We start from the raw sequence: 18585 nt of genomic DNA on the forward strand, positions 1-18585 counted from the left end.
TTTTAGGTCACCAGATCCAAGCCAAATATCCCCACTTGAGAAAAACCATTTAATGTACTCGGAGAGAGAATGGGGGAAGAGGACCCCTAAGCCTCCAAACTCTATCAGAGCTCCTCTAACGGTTATTACTTTAGTTAGATTTCTTTGTGTGGCTCCAGAAGGCTAGAGTGAGAGTCTGCTTGCTAATGACAACTCATTTAGTTGAATGACAGCTGTTTGATGCTCACAGGGAATAAAGTGAGCATTGCCTGGTGCATGCTATACCCTCTTTGAACAGCATTGCTACCAGAGGATCTTTACTACTATGGCACTAGAATTAAATGGGAGCTATTAATGAAGGGAAATCTCGCACTACCGAATAGTAGCCTAAAAGTATGTATGAGAAATAATACAACATTTTACTCTGGTCTACTAGGTGAATCGATTGCTACGACATTCAAATCTATGGGGTTCCGATGCAATAGGGTTTGGGACCACAGATATATTAACATAAATCCTTGTTTGCATTCACTTAAGAATTCATCATACTACTTGTCATAGGAAATATGGGTCTTTTAGTCTGCCCATCTGTATGCAGGCATGCTCTTACATACAATAGCATTTGTACAATTTAGAATTTAGATAGCAGCAAGTCTGGATTCTGAACAGCTTTATGTAAACTTGAAGAAAATTGCAAAAATGGATCTATAATACCATCTTGGCTACCATATTCGATTGATTCTCTTTGATGAGATTTTGTATGATATACTTGATATACTGTTTCTTGAACCCATCAAAACAGGACTGGCAATGAAGTACTGTGACTAGAGACATTGCTTCTGTCTGCTCAGCTCATCAAAGTGATTTGATCTGTACACAGAGCTCTGTTTTGTTTGGCTGCTTGAGAGGTAACTATTACAAGACTTTTACAAAACGTTAAAAATTGTTATTCAAATTCTATATTTCAGGGAAGAGTGATTTCTTCAGGAATTTACATTTTGGTGAAGAAATGTTGCTTCTCTTTTAGACCTCAGATTCCTTTTTGTAGCAATGCACAGTTGGCTACATGAGCATAAACAAATGTGAAACCACATACTGAGAAGATGCTACATTAAGAAAGTGAAATAAATTCAGTAGAACGTCAAGAAATATCATTCTCTGTCACTCTCTGAAGGAAAGGGTAATGTGTTTCTTTGTGCCAGAGTCCTCTTGGCATTAAAAGACCTAGAATACATCTTTGTGCTATTCATTATTTCTCTTCCTCTGAGCCCTCATTCATAAACCTGAGAAAGTTAGGTGTATTTACTGCCTTACATTGCCTCGTTCTTACAGAATGTTTTGAAATGCTTAAAACCAGTGATTTGATATGGTCCCTTACAAACAATGTAGCAGTTTCCTTTTTGGGAAATATCAAAGAAGCCTTCCTGCTTTCCATGCCCTGGTTGGAAAACTTTACTGTATTAATTCCTTTAATTAGAATGAAGACGGGGCACCTGGGTGGCTCAGTCGGTTAAGTGTCCGACTTCTGCTCAGGTCATGATCTCACGGTTTGTGGGTTCGAGCCCCGTGTCAGGTTCTGTGCTGACAGCCAGCTCAGAGCCTGGAGCCTGTTTCAGGTTCTGTGTCTCCCTCTCTCTGACCCTCCTCTGCTTGCTCTCTCTCTCTCTTTCTCTCTCTCTCTCTCAGAAATAAATAAAACATTAAAAATTAAAAAAAAAAAAAAAAAGAATGAAGACCTCAGGGGCACCTGGCTGGCTTGTTCTTGCAGGCAACTCTTGTTCTCAGGGTCATGAGTTTGAGTCCCATGTTGGGTGTGAAGATTACTTAAATAAATAAAACGTAAAAAAACAAAAAACAAAAAACAAGAAGACCTCAAGGGAACCAAGTAGGTAGTATATCAGTCATTATGGTATTCCTTAAAGAAAGATAACTCACCCTTGATCTCTTGTCAGGAAGTGATCTGACTCTTCATTCAAAGTGGAAACTATTTATCTTGTTACCTCTGTTTTATAACGCTTCTTAGAAGATGGGTGGGGGACACTCTAGCACATCCTTCTGCATTCTAATTACGTGGGCATATAATGAAGATAGGCATGTAAAGATATCTCTGCTGGCTCCCTGTTGCCACAGGGTTTTCCCACTTCTTTTTTCCCCCCCACAGACATTGCGTGTGTATAAACAGGTTTGAACTGTGTGGGTCCACTTATACCCTGCCTTTTTACAGTTACAGTACTGTAAATGTATTTTCTCTTCCTTAGATTTTCTTAACATGTTCTTTTCTCTGTCTTTATTGTCAGGAGACAGTATATAATACATTTAGCATACTAAATATGTGTTAATTGACTATGTTATCAGTAAGGCTTCTGGTCAACAGTAGGTTGTTAGTAGTTACATTCTGGGGAACTTAAAAGTTATACATGGATTTTCAACTTTGCAGATGATAGTACCCCTAATCCCTGTGTTGCTCAAGAGTCAACTGTATATATAAAGTATACAATGTGATGTTTGATATACACATTCACAGTGAAATGATTACCACCATCATGCTAATTAATATATCATTTTCTCAAATAGTTACCATTATTTAAATTGAGGTATAATTGACATTGCAAAATATATTAGTTTCAAGTGTACAACATAATAGTCTGATATTTGTGTACATTGCAAAATGATTGCTGCAATAAGTCTAGTTAACATCTGTCACTTCACAAAATTGCAAAAAATATTGTTTTCTTGTGATGATAACTTTTAAGATTTACTCTACAAAATACAATATTAATTAGTACAGTCAGCATGCTCTCTGTTATATCTCTGTGACTTCCTTGTTTTGTAACTAGAAGTGTATACCTTTTGACCCATTATATCCATTTTGCACCCCTTGCTCTTGCAATCCCCACTCTGTTTTCTGTATCTGTGAGCTTGTTTGTTTTGCTTCTTTTAGATTCTACATAGAAGTGAGACCACGTTGTTTATTTGTCTTTCTCTGACGTATTTCACTTAATGCAATGCCCTCAAATTCCACCCATTTTGTCACAAATCACAAGATTTCATTTTGTTATTGCTGAATGATATTTCTTTTAATAATATCTTCTTTAACCATTTATCTATGAAAGAACACCAAAGTTGTTTTCATATCTTGGCTGTTGTAAATAATGCTGCAATGTACACGGGGATGCATATATCTTTTCATATTGGTGGTTTTGTTTTCTTCAGATAAATTCCCAGAAATAGAACTGCTTGATCATATGATAATTCTATTTTTAATTTTTTGAGAAACCTCCATACTATTTTCCATATGGGCTGTACCAATTTATATTCCCAACAATGTACAAGGGTTCCCTTTTCCCTTCATATTCCCTAAACTTTATATGTCTTACCTTTTTGAAAATAGCCATTTTATCAGGTGTGAGGTGATGTTTCATTGGGATTGGGATTTATATTTCCCTGATTAGTGTTGGTGAACAACTTTTCTTCTATCATTAGCCACCAATATGTCTTCTTTAGGAAAAAAAATTACTCTGATCTTGTGCTCATTTTTAAAACATATCGGTTACTTTTTAAATTTATTTTCATTTTTTAATGTTTTACTTTTGAGAGAGCGAGAGAGACAGCGAGCAAGTGAGTGAGCGGAGGAGGGGCAGAGAGCAAAGGAGACACAGAATTCGAAGCAGGCTCCAGGCTCTGGGCTGTCAGCACAGAGGCTGATGTGGGGCTAGAACTCACAAACCATGAGATCATGACTGGAGCTGAAGTCAGACACATAATTGACTGAGCCACCCAGGCACCTCAAGATTGGTTATTTTTTGTTTTTGTTTTGTTTTTGCTGACCTGTATGAATCTCTAAATATATTTGGATATTAACCGCTTATCAGATATAGGATTTGTAAATATTTTCTCCCATTTGATAGGTTGCCTTTTTATTTTGTTGATGGTGTACAGAAGCTTTTTAGTTTGATTTAGTCCCAATTATTTATTTTAGCTTTTGTTTTTTTGCTTTTGGTGTCAGATCCAAAAATCATCACCAAGACTGATGTTAAGAGGCTTACTGCCTATATTTTCTTCTAGGAGTTTTATGGTTTCAGGTTTGCCATTCAAGTCTTTAATTCATTCTAAGTACTTTTGTGTGATGTAAGAAAGAGGTTCAGGTTCACTCTTCTGCATGTGACTGTCCAGTTTCCCCAACACTATGTATTGAAGAGACTCCTTTTGCCCATTGTATATTCTTGGTTTCTTTCTTATAAATTAGCTGTCTGCGTATGCATAAGCTTATCTCTGGGCTTTCTATTCTAGTCCATTGATCTTTGTATCTTTTTTTTTTCTGTCCCAATGCCATGCTATTTTGATTACTCTAGCTTTGTAATATAGTTTGAAATCAGTGAGTTATAGTTACCATATTTGTGTGTGTGGTTAGAGTACCTGAAATCTACTCTCTTAATGTATTCCCCATATTCCTTGATTAAAGAGTCATCTTATTTATTTTTCTAGTTAAATCCCTACTCAATATTTAGATTTTAATTTGTGTTACTTTTTCAGAAAAGCCTTCACCAGTCTCCAGTTTAGGTTAACTTTCTGAGTATTATACTTTTATAGACCCATACTATTTTTCTTTCCTATGTAACACTTACTTCAGCTTTTAGCAACTTTATTTATGTTACATGACTATAAACTTAATGAGACTAGAAATTGTGTCTGTTTTCAGTTAACTCAGGTATATAGTATGTCTCCTGGTACTTAAAATAGTACATAGTAAAATGTACGTAATAAAATATTGTTGAATAAATATATACCTGAATCGACAAAAGACTTGGTGAAATAAAAATTTCCACCAACTATCAATAATATGTATTCACAGAAAATAAAATGACCTAACCTTTAATATCTTATAGCTAGAAGCAGTAATTTTGCCTGTAAAAGAAGACTCTTTGGTGGTTTATATTTAAAAGGAAGGTGTAAGGGAGAACATTCCTCAAAGCCATTATAAAATAGCCATCTCAGTTTTAAAATAAAATTTTCAAAAAAGACAGAAATGCATGGGTTGACTTTTCCTACTCACCACATAAGTGCTTAACTAGCTCTTCAATTTACATTGGATAGGCAAACACTGGCATAATGGGAGAAGTTTGCATAATGGAAAGTTCTTGGATACCCAACCACCTGTGCCAAGATTCAATTTTACTTAATTACTGTGAGCACACGCATCAAGTGCATGCAGTAGACAGCAAGGGGGTGCCTGGTGAGGAATGTGGCACTATGTCTTGGGGCATATGAGGTGACTTAGCTCTCGAGAATCTGTTAATTAGAATGAGTGACAAAAGTGACTCCCTTAATTCCCTGGAATCTTTTTTTTTTTTTTTTTAATGTTCATTTATTTTAGAGAGAGAGAGAGGTAGGGGGTGGAGGGAGAGGGAGGGGCTGAGAGAGAGAATCCCAAGTAGGCTCTGTGCTGACTGAGCAGAACCTTATGAGGGGCTTGAACTCACAAATTGTGACATCATTACATACGTTGATATCAAGAGTTGGATGCTTGACTGAGACTGAGACACTCAGGTGTCCCCTAGCCTAGAATCTTTTTTAAGTATGATGTCTTTTGCTTCTTCCCTACATACATCATTTTCTGACACACACCTAAGGCTTTAGCCACACTGAATTTCTTATTTCACTCTAGACACAGGCCCTGTCACACTTTATGCCTTTGTACATACCTGTCTATCCTACTTTTTCTTTCTTTCTTGGTGAGAGAAGACACAGAGTCAATTTAGGGGCACCTGAGTGGCTCAGTCAGTTAAGTGTTTAACTCTTGATTTTGGCTCAGGTCAAGATCCCATAGTTTGGGAGTTCAAGCCACACATCAGGCTCTGCACTGACAGCAAGGAACCTGCTTAGGATTCTCTCCCTCTCTGTCTCTTTCCCTGCCCCTCCCCTGCTTGCACACACACACTCTCTCTCAAAATAAATAAATCATGTTGGATAACTGCTCCTGACTTAAAAAAATATATAGTCCTTTCCCAAGCTCCCTTATATGTCGTCATGTCTGTGTTCTAGGCCCTTAGCCTCTGCAGCTAACTATGTTGTTCATGCTCTTTCTCCCGCCCTCATCTGCCTGTCTCTCTCTCAAGGACATTATGCTCATACTGATCTTCCTCTCTTTATAACCATCATTCTTTGTTGTTTCCTGCCCTCAATGCTTATATATTAAAAACCCAACTCCCCCATGAAATAAAAAACAAAGACTACTTGGGATGTGCATTGTAGCCACTGATTTACCTTATAGCATTCTCTTGGCAGGCCCCAACCCAGGGTCTGACCACCTGGCCCTCTGCTTCTGCATCTACCATTGAATTAGACCCAGTTTCTTCAGTAGCACTAAGATGCCCTTCTTGATCAGATTTAAAAGCTTCCTAGTCCTCTTATTCCTTGATGCCTCAGTGATATTCATTCTATTGATAAATTCAGTCTCTTCTCAGACTTCCCTTTGTCCTTCCTCCCCTTCTATTATGTGTGTCTTTTCCCTTCAATCACCAGCTCCTCTTTTGCCTATAGTCTCCTAGAGTCTCTCAAAAAGTCCCCAAACTTTTTTTCCCTAGTCCTTTGTTCTCAAACTTTGTTTATTTTGTGGAGGCTACAATCCTCTTTTTCTGTTTAAATCTTCACCTGTAAGTTAATTTTTCCTATATTCTAGTCTTTTACCCAATTTCTCCTTCAAGGTGCAGCCCTTTAGTTCAAACATCCTACAGGAAAACTCCTTCAGAAGTTTCTTCAAAACTGAAAACTTAAAACAACTGAGAAATTTAGTGTGACCATAAAAAAAATTTATTTTTGTCCTTAAGAAGGCTCCATTTCTCATCATCTGCATTTCAAGTCATGTCACCAGTACTTCTAACGACAAAGCCCAGTGTCATTAATTGCCCTGTCATTACCCTATGAGAGGACTTTACACTCATGTGTGAACTTAATGTCTTCCTAGCTTTACTTTCTATATCTCATATCTTCCATTCTCCCCAGACTGTATCTTATTCTCTTACTTTTGTTTTGCACTGAGTAACTGTGTTATACAATTGGGTCCTCCTATTTTAAGTAGGTAGTAGTCTGAAAGACTGTATTCAGAACTCCATTCATGAAATCATAACAGTCTTAGTAATTTTCTGCTTCCTCCAATTTACAAGATTTTTACCACCTTTAAAAAACCAACTTACTATATGTAAGAAACTTAATCATGTTTGTAACATGTTGTCCAAAATGAGCTCAAACACAGCAAGCATGTGGGCCACTAGGAAAATGAATAGGTGGGGGGCCTGGGTGGCTCAGTCGGTTAAATGCTGATTTCGGCTCAGGTCATGATCTCACAGTTCATGGGTTCGAGCTCCGCATTGGGCTCTGTGCTGACAGCTAGCTCAGAGCCTGGAGCCTGCTTCAGATTCTGTATCTCCCTCTCTCTCTGACCCTCCCCTGTTCACGCTGTCTCTCTCTCTCAGAAATAAAAAAAAACATTAAAAAAATTTTAAAAAAAGGAAAATGAATAGGGAGATGACAACGATCAGACACCCAGGGACAGGAATCTGTTGGTGATGGACATGTTTGCCCAGGCACTCAGATCTCTGCTGTCTGTGGAAGTTTATAGGCAGAAAGTCTGAGAAAGAAGCATTGCTACCATCTTATCCTCTGTTTGTACTATAAGAGTTGGCATACTGCTTACTATTATTTGATGAACTATATTCTCCCTAATATCTGGAGAGATAGAAATTGCATTTACCAGTTTGTCTAGCATATATAGCTTCATAGAGAAAAACCAAAAACCAAACAAAACAGCTATAACTCTATTGACTACATTGTATTATAGATAACATGAACCAAAGTTAGAAATGAAAGGTTCCACCATTAAATAATTGGAAACACGTACATGTTAGTTTTGTCTGTCTTTAAATGTGAAGCCTTTTAGGAGGATTCAAATTGTGCACTGGTGTGTGTGTGTGTGTGTGTGTGTGTGTGTGTGTATTTAATGAACCATAGTCTCCTTCAATTTAAATGATCATAGGCTAAGACTTCTTTTACAGGTAACTTAAAAAATTAATAATTATATTATACCATCAAAAAAGTTTGTTAAGTCCTGAAAAGAAAATATTAACATGGTCTCATTAATCATACCTATCTGTTAACAATTGTCTGTATTTCCTTCTTGTCTTTTTTTTTTTTTTTTAAATATTTACATGCTCTGCACTTCTGTAATCATAGTGTGGGGGGTTGCATGCTATTTTCTTCCTATGAAAATTTAAAAACAGCATTGTATCATGAATATTCTCCCTGCATACACTACATGGCTTCTATGCTTCTGTGATGTTTTTAAAAACAGGATCTCAGGAGTGAGCTAGATGAAGTCTAAGGACTTGGAGCCACATGCTTTCCTCTTTCATTGGTAACATGCCAGCAGCCCTTCTATTCTAAGCTTCTAGCTCACTGTGCCACACACTATTACATGATACTTTAAAAAATAGTTAATTTACAGGAAATAATTAAGTCTCATTGCCTCGAGATTTAAAAAAAAAACAGAATTGGCTCTACATGAAAGATTCTCTCTAGTGTAATGCTGACTGAGAAAACAGGGTAATGTTTCTATCTGTGAAATAAATTATCAGACAGTCTAAACATGTTCATGCTGAGAAGGAAACATCCAGCCATTTCACTGTTTAGAGATACAAGAAATTTGATCTCTTCCTCTCTGACATCTGCCACCATCTTAGCTGTCACCCCTGCCCTATTACTTATATATCTTGTTTGCTCTGTGTTTATCAGTCATTGCATTAGAAGCCCTAACTCTCCATTAGTTCAAATAAATCTAAATCAAGATGAAATAGACCTGGGTTCACTACAGATTAGGCTCTCTTTATTTTATATAATACCTGTAACTTTCCCTTATATTAAGATCAGTTCTTTCCTTCGCCCTAATTATTTGCTTGCTCCTCAGTACCCTCTGCCACCTCTGTGTTTCAAATTATATTTTGGTTCTTATCTGAGGATTATTTTAGAGAAGCAGTTTTGTTTTTATTACTCATTTTTATTTTAAAGAATTTCATTATTTTTAGTGACTGCAGCTATATTTCTGATTGAACCTGAAGATATATCAGCCTCTATCCACCCATCCACCCATCCATCCCTCCCTGCATTCTTTCATTTATTTATGCATTTACTGAGCATCCTCTTTTGCAGTAGGCAAAACCTGACTGGACTACTTTTATGAGTTGAATCACTTAGTTCAATTAAATAAAGGGCTAATTTAGTTAAGTAACCATTTGTGACCTATCAATTTTTCCAAAGCATCTGTGCATGAAATCAAAGTCTGTTTCCTAGAAATGGAGTTTTTATATAGGGTCTCCTGTTGGAAATATCAAATACATTTTTCCAACAATTAAGATTTTCTTTTTCATATCTTTATTTTAAAAGCTCACAAGTTTTGTTTCCTAAACCTATAAATTGGAGTTATACACTGACATTGTTTCTATTTAGAAAATAATGTTTCTTTTTCACGCTAGCTAGTTGTCATTATGGGTTATTGTCCTTATTAACACTGATAATTGGTCTGTGAATGTACTTTGAATGGCTTTTGCTTATACTAATATACTAAAACTTATTTTCTTTTTCTTCTGGAGTTTTCATTAATGTTTTTTCTTGCTCTGCATATAGAAAAATAATTATTTCATCTTCTCACATTCTTCAAAGAAAAACATCTTTGATGTTTTCTTCAAGATTATTCTCTAGATAGTCCTCAAACACAGATATAAGCAATTATAAGTAATTATTTTGGTATAATAATACAAATTGCCTAGTTCTTTGCTGTTGGTTATTACTTTTTAAATTAGACAATACTGAATTGAAGCCAAGTAAATACTGTAAATGATATTACAAATTTCTCTTTTCTGGATCATTCTTCATAGCAGGACCCCTGAAGATTTTTTTTTTCATTTTTAATGTTTTATTTATTTTTGAGAGAGAGAGAGAGAGAGAGAGAGTGAGGAGGGAAGGGTCAGAGAGAGAGGGAGATCCAGAATCTGAAGCAGGATCCAGGCTCTGAGCTGGCTGTCAGCACAGAGCCGACACGGGGCTCAAACCCACAAACCGTGAGATCATGATCTGAGCTGAAGTCAGATGCTTAACCAACTGAGCCACCCAGGCGCCCCCTAAGATTGTTTTCACGTTGAATATTAGAGGCAAAAGTGTACTTCTTTACGAGGTTATTTTGAATCTAATACCAACTGTCCTATGCCACTTGTAGGAGAGCCATTTCTCCTTGGCCTACGAAATATTCGTTGAAGATTCTACCATTAATAGTCTTTTCTTATATTAATTGTTTAAACTCTTTCAAAATCATTTATGTATATTCAATCAACTGAGAGTAAAACCCTGTGTTTTTAGAATTGTTCATCTTCAGAGCAATGAGTAATTCCTGCTAAAGAAGATTTATTGGGAAGACAGCAGAATCAGTCCAAATTTCAGCATATTTATGTATTACAATATCTGAGGCATTCCATTTCTCAGGAAAACCCTTTCCTACTCGACACCCTCAAAACGTGTTTATGATATAACTCATATATGCTTAACAATTAATGGTACAAACTCTGTGTCACTAACATCAATTTTGTTCTTTTCTGAATTCATTTTTGCTTTTGTGTGTATAACAAATGAGTTTGATTTAATACAGCTTGACATGCAACATTGACCAGAAAACGTTTAGATCATAAGTCAGTCATCATCAGTACGAACACATTCTTTTCTATTACATCGGTGCATTTCCACAGTTGATGAAAACCACTTTCTCCGCACTCTCACCAGTATAGAGCTTCCTGTCTGTCTCTGCTGAGGCAANGTATCTCTATTATATAAGTAATATTTAAATACCTTCTTGTCTTACAAAAATTTCAAGCAGTATATATGCATGTAAGTAAAGTGTAAATATTTTTCTTTATTTTTTCTCAAGGTAACTACTCCCAGTAGTTTAGTGAGCACACCCTTTATAAATCAATTTTTTAAACACATTTCATTGATATATATATATTATGATATGATATATAATATATTATGATATATGATATTATATATGGATTTTTTGCATATACATATTAAGCTATATGTATTGTCCTATCTTCATTTTTTCTTAAGATATGGTAGCAATATAAATCTGTTTTTAAATTTTTTGTGTTCTTTATCTATTTTTGAGAGTCACAGAGGGACAGCGTGATCATGGAAGGGTCAGAGAGAGAGAGAGACAGAATGCGAAGACAGGCTCAAGGCTCTGAGCTAGCTGTCAGCACAGAGCCTGACGCAAGGCTCCAACCCACGAACTGTGAGATCATGACCTGAGCTGAAGTCGGATGCTTAACCGACTGAGCCACCCAGGCGCCCCAATATAAATCTATTTTTAATAGTTGCCTGTATGCTTTTTTGTGGTTCTTTTTAGGTTGTTTCTATTTTTTCTTTCTTTTTAGCAAGCGAGGGAGAGAGATGGTGAAAGTGAGCAAGGGAGAGAGAGAGAAAGAGAGAAGCAGGGATCACCTGAAGCAGGGCTAGTGTTCACCCTAAGTGGGGCTCAAGTGCACCCAGTGGGGAACTTGAACTCACAAACCAGGAGATCATGACCTGAGTGAAGTCAGTTGCTTAACCTACTGAGCCATCCAGGTGCTCCTCTATTTTCTTGATTATATTTAAAAGAATACCTATAGTTGAGAATGCTGAGTAGAAAAATATGAATATGTCTAATTTTATTAGATACTACCAAATTTATTAACACTTAGGCATTAATAGAAATGATCACTTTCCCCATGCCTTAATTATTTTTAGCTCATTTTATATATCAGTTTCAAAAAAAGGTATGGAAAAATTATCACTTTGTGGATTTGTCTGTTTCTCTGTAGTATTAATTTTGTTTCATCCATTTAAGGATTAAATTTTCAGTGAGACACAGTTATGATTATTATAGCTTCTTGGTGGGTTGCTCTTTTATCATGGTTTTATTTTCCTCTTTATTTCTACTAATTTCTTTAAATTCTGTCTTGTCTAATATTAGCATTGCAATACTAACCTTTTGGGTTTTCTTAAGTTATTGTTTGTTTGGACTACCCTTCTTTCTTCTTTATGAACCTCATGTGTATAGAATTAGATTAATAATAATCCATAGTTCTTAATGCACTGTCATCATTGGCAGTCGTTCATTTTCATTTCCATAATTTAATTTTTAATAATTAATAACATTGATTAATGCATGTACATACAGGTGTTACGATCTTCAAAATGTCAAATATAATATACATTTTTAGGGTGAGATTCATCATTCATTATCAAGTTGTCTTTTTGATACCTTGGAACATTTTTGACTGATTTCTTGTCACATCTGATTAGTTCACCACTGATTTTAATCGAATAGCATGACTGATGATGAGCTCACTTTGGGAGTAGAAGTGCCAGCTGTGTCATTTAAGGTTTGCTTGTGTTTTCTGTATTATTTTTAGCCTCTTGTTTCTTGGCAGAAATATTTAAAAGTCATTTGACCCTTTTTGTGGGGATTAGCCTCATTAAAACACATCATATAATTGGCCAATCCACTTGATATCCTAAATCAAAATATAAATGAACAGAGGAGCAAGGTCACCACAGTCAAGCCCTTTGGGCTGAAGAAGTCTTTTCCCTCCCTTAGGATATATTGTATGAGGTATGATACATAACCGTTTGACATGCCAAAATGAGGTACTGGTGTTCATTTGTATATTAAACATTTAGTAAAGCTTTATTTCTTTATTTGTTTTAAATACAAAATGCATTTCAGAGAACATATGCTATTTTCCTCATCACAATGAGTCAGATAGTGGAATGATTCTCAAGGTGCAGTAAGTGAACATCTGGGGGTCCAGAGACCCTTTCTAGGGATCCATGTGTTCAAAATTATTTTTCTAACCATACTAAGAAATTACCTACCATTTTTTTTTAAATTGTGTTTGCCTTTGCACAGGTGATGGATATGCCACAGTAGACAAACCACTGGAGTCTTAGCATGAAGCAAAGTAGTGGAAATGAATTGTGCTGGGTTGTTGGTTGCATATACAGGATGCATATACAGGAAAGGGGGAAGAGTTTCACTTACAAGTGCCTTGGATGGAGCAGTAACAATTAAAAAAAATTTTTTTTTGAAGGAGAGAAGGTGTGTACACACGTAAGTGAGAGAGGGACAGAGAGAGAGGGAGAGAGAGAGAATCTCCCAAGCAGGCTCCATGCTGTCAGCAGGGAGTCTGATGTGGGACTTGATCTCACATCCCTGAGATCATGACCTGAGCTGAAATCAAGATTCAGATGCTTAACCAACTGAGTCACCCAGGTGCCACAACAATTTTAATTTTGTTTAATCTTAATTCTTGAGTACGCATTTTTTTTACACATTGTATGTGACAAAGTATGCATAAAGCATTTTTGCTACATACTAAAAGGCAGTGCTATCTCATTGTACAAATGTTGAGAACATCTTTTTTAAATGAAATACTACTTTTTGCTTGAAAGAAATTATGGTTTTTCAGGCTTGAGTCTTCGGCAGACATTTTCTTGAGAAAGAATGAAGTGATCCTGTCACTTCAAGGAAAACAATTGACAGTATTTGTGGCCAATGATAAAATTTGAGCTTTCAAGTAACAAATCAGAATTTTGAAAACCTGTAACTGCCACCACAAACTTGACAGCTTTTCAATATAGGCCCCAGTGTAAAATGAGACTGTGGGGCTCATTGTTCAAAACGTAAAAACAAAACAAAACAAAACAAAAAAACAAAAAAAAAAAAACAAACAAACATAAAATGCCATTAAGGGTACTAAAATAGAAAGCTTTTTTCCTTCTTCCATAGTTTCTCTTTTTTTTTGGCCTGTCGTATTTTGTATTTGCTACTTAATGTTCTAAGTAAAGGATGTGAAATTTTAAGTTATTAACATGAATTTTACCATTTATATTGTGCAAAGGGGCAGTTTTATATACAAATATGAGAACATTTGATTCATATGCAAAATCATAAAAATCACACAGTTTGTATTTCATAGTTGATATGGGCATATTTTTTGTCCTTACCAGCAGAGTAGAGAAACGGTATACAACTCTAAGGCATTTGTATGTTCTGTGAACACCATCTTCAGCTTATTTATGACCAAAACAGGACTGAAAAGAAAAAGGATTGTGGGCTGCTTGATCTTTTGTTTTCTTACTGTCATCATTTTCAGGGAAAATGGTTGGCTATTACAAGAAAGTAACACCAATGACAAAGAATATGATAGAGTTGCTGGGTGCTTCATCTTTCTTAGCAAGCACTGCCTTCTTTCTGCATTCAAAGCCAATTCTGATTTGACTGTAGAGTGTGGTTTCTCAGGGCTCTTAGCACCCCAACTTCATCATAGGCTTAACAAGCTTACTCTGCACTTTGAATCTTGCTGAATCCCCATGAACCTTGTGAATTTTGAGCATGGTATACAATGTATGTATATGAGGCACCAAGAAATGACTGACATATATATTATACATACCTCTTTTGCTTTTATTATCCAATTGGGCTTCATTTCCAAAACACATATTCAAAGATAAAATTATTAAAAATTTCAAGATGGCAATAGCCGGGCACTATTAAACCAAACCCAGGAACTTTCTGAGTGTGGAGTCCTCTACCACTGTGTAGCCCCCACTCCCATAGGGCTGATTGTGCTTAAAGACTTTTATGAGGTTAGTGATTATACTAATGTGAATTATTTATATTGTATAAAGTGTCAACATTTGGGAGTTTGCATAAAGTTGTGAACTGATATCTTCCAAATGACCAGTACCTACTTATGAATGGGTAAAATATCCACTCCAAGTCTAGAATAGGCCAGTATTCTTTAATGTCAATGGAAAACAAAGAGTTCATTGCTATGATTTCAGATTCCACATAGCAACTAATTTTCAATAAACTATCACTCACTGATTTGGGTGCAGGACCAAAGAAAAAATTCACAGTTACCTGAAAAGACTGTTCTAATATTTTTCCTCTTTTTTAACTACATACCTGTGTGAAGCTAGATTTTCTTCATATACTTTAACAAAAGCATCATATCACAGTACATTGATTGCAGGAGCAGATATGAGAATCTAAGTATTTTCTATTATGCCAGACTTCATTAAAAAAACTTGGAAATTACAGAATAATTTCACTGTGTTAATTTTTTTTTGCAAAATATTTATATTTTTAAATTATCCTATGTTTGCTAACATGAACTGAGCTTGGATTGTTCTTTTTAAATCAGATTGAAAGTAAAAAGTTAATCATTTCTGTTGTGATTGGGAATAGAAAATATACAGTATAAATAACTCCTATAAGAAATTACTCTCTGGGACTCTCAATTTTTAACAGTGTCAAGAGGTTCTGAAACCAAAAAGTTTGAGAGCCTCTTACTTAATAGATCAAAGAGCGTGACATGGAATTCTCAAAGCAGAATTGAAACTCATTTTATAAAAAATCAAACAGTTGGCATTTTTTAGAAACTTTTTTTTTTAAGTTTATTTATTTTAAGAGAGATGGAGACAGTGTGAGAGGGGAAGGGAAGAGAGAGAGGGAGACTGAGAATACCAAGCAGGCTCTGTGCTGTCAAGAAGCTGTGAGATCATGACCTGAACCGAAACAAAGAGTCAGACAATTAACTGACTGAGCCACCCAGGTGCCCCAGAGAGTTGATACTTTAAAAAAGCAGTAAATATATTACCTCTTAAAATAAAAATCTTAATAATAGGGTGTTATAATACAGTTTTAAAACTTGGGATTTAGATAGAAAAACACTATCACCAAACATAAATATAAAACTAATGCTTTTATTGACTGTGACAAAATATTTTGTTACAATCCTCAAGATACATGCTAGTTTTTGTTCATCTTTTCTTCTAAATTTGCATGTTTTTATTTCCCGATCATACAATAATACATGTTTACTAAAAGAATGTCAAATGTAAATCCTCTAAATGCTCACACTTTTTAAAAAAAATTTACATCCAAGTTATTTAACATATAATGCTATGATGATTTCAGGAGTAGATTCCAGTGATTCATGTATACTCCTATGTATAACCCCCAGTGTTCATCTCAACAAGTGTCCTCCCTAATGTCCCTTACCCATTTGGTCCATCCCCCCTCCCACCATCCTTCCAGCAACCCTCAGTTTGTTCTCTGTATTTAAGAATCTCTTAGTGTTTTGTCCCCCTCCTTGTTTTTATATTATTTTTGCTTCTTTTCCCTTATTTTCATCTGTTTTGTATCTTAAATTCCTCAAATGAGTGAAGTCCTATGATATTTGTCTTTCTATGACTGGCTAATTTTGCCCAGTGTAATACCCTCTAGTTCTATCCATGTAGTTGTAAATGGCAAGATTTCATTCTTTTTGATTGCTGAGTAATACTCCATTGTGTGTGTGTGTGTGTGTGTGTGTGTGTGTGTGTGTCTTCTTTTTTCATTCATCCATTGATGGACATTTGGGCTCTTTCCAGACCTTGGCTATTGTGAATAGCTCTGCTATAAACATTGGGGTATATGTGCTCCTTTGAAACAACACACCTGTATCCCTTGGATAAATACCTAATAGTGCAATTGCTACTAGGGTAATAGGGTAGTTCTACTTTTAATTTTTGAGGAACCTCCATATTGTTTTCCAGAGTGACTGTACCAGTTTGCATTCCCACCAGCAATGCAAAAGGTATCTTTCTCCACATTCTCCCCAATACCTGTCATTGCCTGAGTTGTTTATTTTAGCCATTCTGACTGGCATGTAGTGGTATCTCATTATGGTTTTGATTTGTATTTCCCAGGTGATGAGTGATGTAGAGCATTTTTTCATTGCCTGTCAGCCATCTGGATGTCTTCTTGGAGAAGTGTCTATTCATGTATTTTGCCCATTTCTTCACTGGATTATTTGGTTTTTGGGTGTGGATTAAGTTCTTTATAGATTTTGGATACTAATCCTTTATCTGATATGTCATTTGCAAATATCTTCTCCCATTCCATCGGTTGCCTTTTAGTTTTGCTGATTGATTCCTTCACTGTGCAGAAGGTTTTTATTTTGATAAGGTCTCAGTAGTTCATTTTTGTTTTTGTTTCCCTTGCCTGCAGAGATGTGTTGAAAGAGAAGTTGCTGCAGCCAAGGTCATAGTCATATTTTGCCTGTTTCTCCTCTAGAGTTTTGAAGGCTTCCTGTCTTACATTTAGGTCTTTCATCCATTTTGAGTTTATTTTTTGTGTATGGTGTAAGAAAGTGGTCCAGGTTCATTTTTTTGCATGTCACTCTCCCATTTCTCTAGCACCATTTGCTGAAGAGACTATCTTTATTCCATCGGATATTCTTTCCTGTTTTGTCAAAGATTAGTTGGCCATACGTTTGTGAGTTCATTTCTGGGTGCTCTGTTCTGTTCCATTGATCTCAGTGTTTGTTTTTGGGGCAGTACCATACTGTTTTGATGATTATAGCTTTGTGATACATCTTGAATCCGGGATTGTGATGCCTCCAGCTTTGTTTTTCTTTTTTAGTATTGCTTTGGTTATTTGGGGTCTTTTCTCATTCCATACAAATTTTAGGATAGTTTTGAACTTTAAAGGAATTATCACTTCATTGAATTTCCTTCATTGTGTCTTTTATCCCCTAATACAAATAAGATTATAATATTATAATTGTTATAATGTATGTCAAAATCTGGTAGTGATATACTTTATCAACATAATAATCTTAAATTACATTTTATGAAAACTTTTTTCTATGTTATTATATGAGTTCTACCTTTAAGTATCATATTTTTAAGAGATATATATGAAATTTGATTGTTTCTAGTGTATTAAAAAAATTGACCTGAAATGAGTGATTTGTGATAGACTCTTATTATTCATCTGATAGGATTTATGGTTATTAAGCACATTCATAAATGGACTTTTCCAATGTGCAATTGGTCATGACCAATTAATAATAATATTTTAATAAATTTTCCATCATGATTTGTGAAAAATTCAACTTCAATTATGGTTAAAAACAAACATTATGGAGTATCTTGTCTAACAAACATTAGAATCATATAGAGGAACTACCATGCACATAAATAACTATACTACTAGTAGTGTGTGACAAGGAAAGTGCCTTGTGCCTTGTGCCCCACATGAGTTAATATTTGATGAATAAAATTAATGCCTAAACAAAAGCATTTGGTATTTTCCAGAAATTTTCCAGATTAAAAAGTTTTTTTTAGCACTTATGTCATAGTTTACCCATGATAATATTAATAATTAAATGAAATACTCTGAATACAGTTCAGCTCTTGCTTATCTTTTTTTTAAGTTTATTTATTTATTTATTTATTTATTTATTTATTTATTTATTTATTTTGAGAGAGTGAGCAGAGGAGGGACAGAAAGAGAGAGGGAGAGAGAAAATCTCAAGCAGGCTCTGCACTGTCAGCACAGAACCTGATGTGGGGCTGGAACTCACAAACCAGAGATCATGACTGAGCTGAAATTAAGTCGAATGCTTAAACCAGCTGAGCCACCCAGGTGGTTCGTTCAGCTCTTGCTTAAATCAGAGTTATGGGAGGCAC

This window comes from Crocuta crocuta, unplaced genomic scaffold, assembly GCF_008692635.1.
Source record: "Crocuta crocuta isolate KB4526 unplaced genomic scaffold, BGI_CrCroc_1.0 scaffold151, whole genome shotgun sequence".
Lineage (NCBI taxonomy): Eukaryota > Metazoa > Chordata > Mammalia > Carnivora > Hyaenidae > Crocuta > Crocuta crocuta.